Genomic DNA, 6,472 nt, shown 5'->3' with positions numbered 1-6,472 from the left:
GAGGGAGAGAGCGAAAATAATTCAAAGAAAGGGATAAACAATAATTTTTTAAAAACACCATATCTAGTGATGCTTTCACTCCCCCAGCTAAGAGAACACGTGTCTTTCTCTGCTTCCGTGGTGCATTTCTCTTCCTGTTTGTGTGTCCACATCTTCAAAGTGCCTACGTGGTTGGGGGTGGGCTGGGAACACAGTGGCTCTGCCTAGACCGGGATCAGTGGTACTCTTGGGGTGGGGGACACAGATTCCCTGAGATCATCAGTAAGTCCTAGGTGTGGGCACTCAGGTTTCTGCACAGGCACCTCTCAGCTGCAGCCCCTAGAAGACATATCCACTTGACTTATGAATTGGCTCCTGGCTGGGAGCAATTACTAAGTGGACAGCTCTCTGGCTGATTCCCTGAGCCCACATGGAGGGCAGCTTCTCTGGGCCCTGAGCAAAAGGCTGGGCCGGTTCAGCTCCTGTCTCACACTTGCCACATTTTACATGGATGAGGTCATTGGACTGCAGATGAGGTAGCTGCCGCCCGCCCATGAACTGGGAGAGGTTACCATATGACCGACCGTTCATGTAAACACAGTGAGATCCCCTGGGGCCTACTGACAGCTGGGCTCTGCTGCGAGCTGTGGAGGGGTGGGAGCCCAGCACTCCTGGAGCTTGTCTGTGCTCTTAACTGAGCCAAATCGCTGCCTGAGCTCATGCCATACCCGCCTCAAACACTGCTCCGCTAGCCTCAGGACAGAAAATCCTTGAAGGAGGAGCGCCGGCTGGTCCTCTGACAGGTCTGCACAGGGGCAGAGATGAATAAATAATACTGCCCCTTAAAGGGACCTTCCCAAGGTGGTGCCACTGCAGACCAAGGGGTGTGCAGGGCTCTGCAGACCCACCTCCGATCCTCTGTGCCCTCAGCTGGCAGGGGTAGTTCCACCATTTGGATGCTTAGGCACGTCTCCTGGTAGTCCCTCCAGTTAGAAGCATGGCTGGAAAACAATCATTTTCAATGACCAGTAAAGAAATACATGTTTAAAACTCTTCCAATCTATACAATGACAGAATGCACTTCCAGAGGGAGAGCTTTCCTGCCCGGCTGTGCCAGGGTCCCATGCTTCTCCAGGTCAGGACGTTCTCTTCAGGGTCTTGTCAGATTCACTAAGTTCTGCCTCCATCCTGAGCTTCCACATTTGTTCCTGTGTGGCTGAGCCCTACCAGGCACTGAGCACTGCAGGGACCCTGGCAATGTGGCAGGACACCAGAGGCTGGTCTCCACACCTGCGGAGCTCACCCACCAGCAGATGGTTATGGCTGCTACACACTAGCAATCAGTAAGCTACGAAGGATTGTGGTAAAAGGGGGTGTGTGCATGGAGAGGAAATTTGGGAGCCATGAGAACAGAGGGCACCCCCCTGAGGACCTCCCTGCAGCCTCATTAAGCTAAGACCAGAAGCGAGACAGCCACACTAAAAGTCACAGCATTAGTGCAGATGCACAGTGGGCATGTCACAGATCTTGTAACACCTCTGAGATCGGTTCCCTGTGGTCCCCATTTTACAGATGCTCACATAGCTTAAGAGGAGTGCAGGGGTGTACCCAAGGAAGTGAGAGAATCAAGATTTGAACCCAGAGCCTTCTATAATCACTCTGCCCCAGGCACAGTCAAAGGGACACCAAAGTAAGCAGAGCCCCATGGCCAAGAGCGGGGCCTGTGCCTTGTCAGCAACACAAGCAGCTGAGCACACAGGAAAGGTGGGAAGACCGTGGTAGAAGAGAGCTACATACCTCACAGAGAAAGAGAGAGGGACTTTGCAAGCCATCCTACAGAATTTGAACTTTTTTCTGAGAGCCACAGGAAGTCTTTGAAGGACTTTAGGCAGATCAATGAAAAGACCAGATTTACTTGCTTGAAATGTTTCTCTGGCTGCAGTGTGGAAAATGGACCAAAAAGCAGAGAAGGGTGTGTCGGAATGATGCAAGTGAGAAATTAGGGCCAGTGGGCATAGAACCAATGGGTTCCACACAGGATACAGCCAAGCTTGCTACCTGACTGGAGCGGGGTGGTGTGTGGGTGGCAGGGACCAAACAGCAGAAGGAGAAAGATGGTTTCTGACAGAGCTGCAGGATGTGGAGAATCAGGTTTAGAGATGCTCATTGGGCACGTAGACATGCAGACCTCAAGCTATGGAACAAGATCAGGACTGAAGATAGAGATTTAGGACTCATCAACAACTACCTGCACAGCAACTGAACCTTGGGGTTGCTGGGTGTGACTGACACATTATTAATACTCCATTTCTTCCACGTAGGTTGTATTTAAAATATTTTATTTATTATTTTTAGAGAGAGGGGAAGGAAGGGAGAAAGAGAGGGAGAGAAACATCAATATGAGGGAGAAACATCAATCGGCTACCTCTTGCAAGCACCCTAACCCAGGGACCGAACCTGCAGCCCAGACAGGTGCCCTGACCACAAATTGAACCAACGATTGTTTTATGGGTTGGTGCCCAACCAAATGAGCCATGCCAGCCAGAGCTGAATCTAAAATTTTAAACTTCAAAACCACATCTATGACACTACTGTCATTGCATAAATATCATCCACTGAATAATGTGATCGTACTCACAGAAGGTGGTGCAGCCATCGGACTACATGCCCCTGAACCTGTGTGACCCAGAGAAGAATTTCCACACATCAAGATCAAATGCACTCTCTTTTCTTAAATTACGTCACTGGCTCTAAATCATACCAGATTGCTGCTTACTTCATATTTGAAATGTACATTTCTTATAAAACTTTAATTTTTCTCACCATTTCTGTGGTCTTTCTTGTTTTCTGATTAATACAAGACATGACAATATTGCAGGCTCTTAATCATGTAACGTATGTAACGGGACTCCCTTTCTCACTGAAGACGCGCTTTGTGGGGCCCTCTGCTTTCCCGGACTCATTGGGACCGACTGTTCTCTGAGGTTGCCACACAGCTGTCACCCCAGAGCTCCTTTCCAACACGCTCCTGGGCCAGTTCTCCTGTTTCTCAGATTCCCAGTTTTTCTTTCTCTATGAAACCTTTTTGTTTCAATTTTGCTATGACTGTGTCTCACAGCCACACTAGCATTCTCTCCGACCCCAGAAAATACAAAAAACACGCCCAGTTTGCAGCCTCTGCACCGACTCCTGCTCTGTGTTGAACACTTCCCTCCCCTCCACACCTCAGATCACCACCAGCTTGTTCCTCTGCATCATTCAAGTCAGGATTAAACGGTGCTTCCTCACTGAGCTCCTCTCCTACCATCCAGTCAGGAAGCAAACAAACAAAAACCACCTCCCAGTTATTCTGTATTAAAACAGCTCCTTTTAACCCTGGCCAGTGTGCTCAGCTGGTTGGAGTATCATCCAGTAAACTGGAAGGCTGTGGGTTCGATTTCCTGTCAGGGCACATCCCTGGGTTGCAGGTTCGGTCCCAGGTAGGGCATGTACTAATTGGTGTTTTTCTCTCATGTCGATGTTTCTCTCCCCCTTCCTTCCTCACTCTCTAAAATCAATGAGCCTGTTCTCAGGTGTATTTTTTATTTAAAAAATAAATAAATAAAACAACTTTTATTTTCAACATAGCACTCTCATTTCCTGATATTTGCTGATTTGGGTCCCTTCATTATTTCCTGTTCCTCCCAATTAAAATGTCAGGCCTAAGAGAGTAGGGTTTTTCCTGTCTCTTCCCCCCGTAAAGCTCGGCCCCTAGAGCAGTGAGCGGCATGTGGCAGAGGCTCACTGAACAGGGCTAAACGGGCTTTCAGAGGACCACACTCATACAGAAAACCCACATGTCTTCTGCTCCATCCTCCGACGCAACAGAAGAGAGGTCAGAATGTTCGTACACCTCTTCCGAAACCTTGCTAACCCAACACTGTAAGCTCTCAGGTGGAAGAGGAACAATAAATTGGTATGACAAGATGCTACAGGACCGGGGAAGATGCTTAGTGAAAAGCAGATGGTTGCCATTTGACTAATGTACCAAGTTTTGTTTAGCTGAGAGGGTATTTAAGCTACAGGGAAGAGAGAACTGTTGGCGTGTTACTTTTAGAAATACAGATGGCTAAATATTTTGAAAAAATTCTTCTACCACAAAACACTGAGATGCTGGACAAATGGCAATATTAAACAAATTGATTAGCTCTCAAAATAATATGGGAAATTCCCAGAAACGTAAAGTAAAATAAAGCAAAACAAAATATGCCATGAGAAAAAAATATAAGAAAATTCAGAAGCTGTGCTGCTCAGGAGAAAATGCCAAAAAGGCAGAGATAAGCCAACAATAGCATGCAGGCCAACCACCTGTTTGGTAAATAAAGTTTTACTGGCACAGGCCCACACCCACTCATGTATAGTCTGGCTGCCTTTGTGCTATGGCAGCAGAGTTCTGTAGTTGCAACAAAGAACATATGACCAGCAAGCCAAAAATATTTATGCTGATCCTTTAAGAAACCCCTTAATGGTTGTGCAGGTAAGTGGGGTCTTTGGAGTTTGTATAAAGTAGAGGAATGTACCTGAGACTCACATAAAGCTTGAATCTTCAAAGAGGCTCAGTCTTGCCCTGGCAGGCATGGCTTCCTTGGTTGAAGAGTTATTCATAACTGAGATTGCTGGTTCAATTCCCAGTCAGGGCACATGGCCAGACTGCGGGGTCTATCTCTTGTTGGGGTGCATGTGGGAAGCAGCCCATCAGTGTTTCCCTCTCACATCAATGTCTCTCTCTTAAATGAGACTAAAATAAGCTTTTCAAAAAGAGGGGGACTCATTCTCCAGGAAAAGGGTAGACTAGACCAACACACCTGTGGGCAAAACAAGTCAAAGGAAAATACCTCTGCTTCAGCCTCAGCTCCAGGTGGAAGATATTATTAACAAAAGTAATGATAATAGACATTTAAAATAATAATGATAGTCTCTCCTGGGAATTTGTGACTATAAGCCTGGTATTACATGAGTCTCGGGTTCAATTTGCACCATGCATCTAATCTTGAATACCTCAAACAAAGAAAATAAATTGAAATGTTCCAGTTTGATAACACCTGTGTACTTAGCAGAGGGAAATGTAAATCCTCACATAAGGATTCTGACAGTTTAAATTCAATTAAATATAAGCTTAAAAAAGAGACAAAATTTACTAAACCATAAGGTAACCAACCACCATTAGTAAGAGTCAGTAGAAACAACAGGCATGATTTAAACCTCCAAGAACTTCAAACAGAACTATCAAATACGGAATGTAAAACAACTATGTATGAAATGTTGAAAGAGATAAAAGATAGAAAAAGAATTGTCTGGCTGGGTAGCTCAGTCAGTTAGAGCATTGTCATAATATGCCAAGGTTGCAGGCTTGATCTCCAGTCACATAAGAGGCAACCAATAAATGCATCAATAAGTGGAACAACAAATTGATGCTCTCTCTCTTTCTAAAGTCAATAAAGTTAAAAAATTAAGTAACCAAAAAAAGATAGAAAGGGAAAAGGGACTATCAAAAGTAACCAAACAGATTTGACAAAGAACCAAATAAAACGTACAGAAATAAAAATAGAATCATATGTAATTAAAAACATGTAAATACATATATGTACACACATTAAACTATAAACAGATAGATAGATAGATAGATAGATAGACATGTGTATATACTAATAGATAGGTTAAATAGCAAACTAAACATGGATAAAGAGAGGATTAGTGAACTGAAACCAAATTTTAAGAAAATACTCAGAATGCAGTACAAAAAGATAAAAAATATAAAAGACGAAGAGAAAGGAAGGAGAGGAGAATGAGAAGTTCTAACATACATTCAAAGTTACATAAGAGAGAATAGAAAAAAATGAGGAAGAGGCCCTGTTTGAAGAGATAATAGCTAAGAAAATGCCAGAGATAATGAAAGACATAAATTCTTAGAATCAGCAAGTATAATACATCTCAGTCAGGTTAATTTTTTAAACAATCACAAACACTAGGCACATCACGTGACACTGTAAAACACCAAAGCTAAAGAGAAAATCTTGAAATCATCCAGAAAGGAAAAAATATATCACCTACCACAGGTTGACGAAGGTCTGACAGCAGACTTCCAACAGAAGCAATGTAGCCAAAGACTATGGAAGCATATCTTCACCAGCTGGAAGAAAATAACTGTCCACTTAGAACTGTGTTCTCAGAAATATTATCTTTCAAAAATAATAAGAAATTTTTAAAAAATGGCCAAACAAAAACTGAGACACTTGGCCATCAACAGACAGTTAGCAAAGGAACTTCTACAGGATGAACATCTAGAAGAAGAAAATAATCCTAAAGGGATGTTCTGGGATAGAAGAAGGAAAATGAGCTGAGTTGCTCAGGAAAATAGAGGATTCTGAAGCAGAAGAAAAAAGGGAGGCAAGAAAGCTGGCAAAAGTTAAACACTTTGTGGGAGTCATAAGAAATGTTTAGTACATTGAAATGT

The 6,472-nt window shown here is 43.7% G+C and overlaps 1 long non-coding RNA gene across 1 annotated transcript; it reads right to left on the bottom strand.

The window, feature by feature from the left end:
* Positions 1–6,144, bottom strand: LOC118995283 (uncharacterized). Its single transcript, XR_005068247.1, has 2 exons — positions 6,070–6,144; positions 1–318 (listed from the first exon to the last, which is right to left on the bottom strand). It is a non-coding gene; the product is annotated as an uncharacterized LOC118995283 (long non-coding RNA).
* Between the last annotated feature and the right edge of the window lie 328 nt (positions 6,145–6,472).

The sequence above is a fragment of the Sturnira hondurensis genome, unplaced genomic scaffold (assembly GCF_014824575.4).
Source record: "Sturnira hondurensis isolate 20B ecotype Veracruz unplaced genomic scaffold, ASM1482457v3 Scaffold0010128, whole genome shotgun sequence".
NCBI lineage: Eukaryota > Metazoa > Chordata > Mammalia > Chiroptera > Phyllostomidae > Sturnira > Sturnira hondurensis.
The sequence above is the reverse complement of the archived record's forward strand: the minus strand, read 5'-3'. Positions and strand labels throughout refer to the sequence as shown.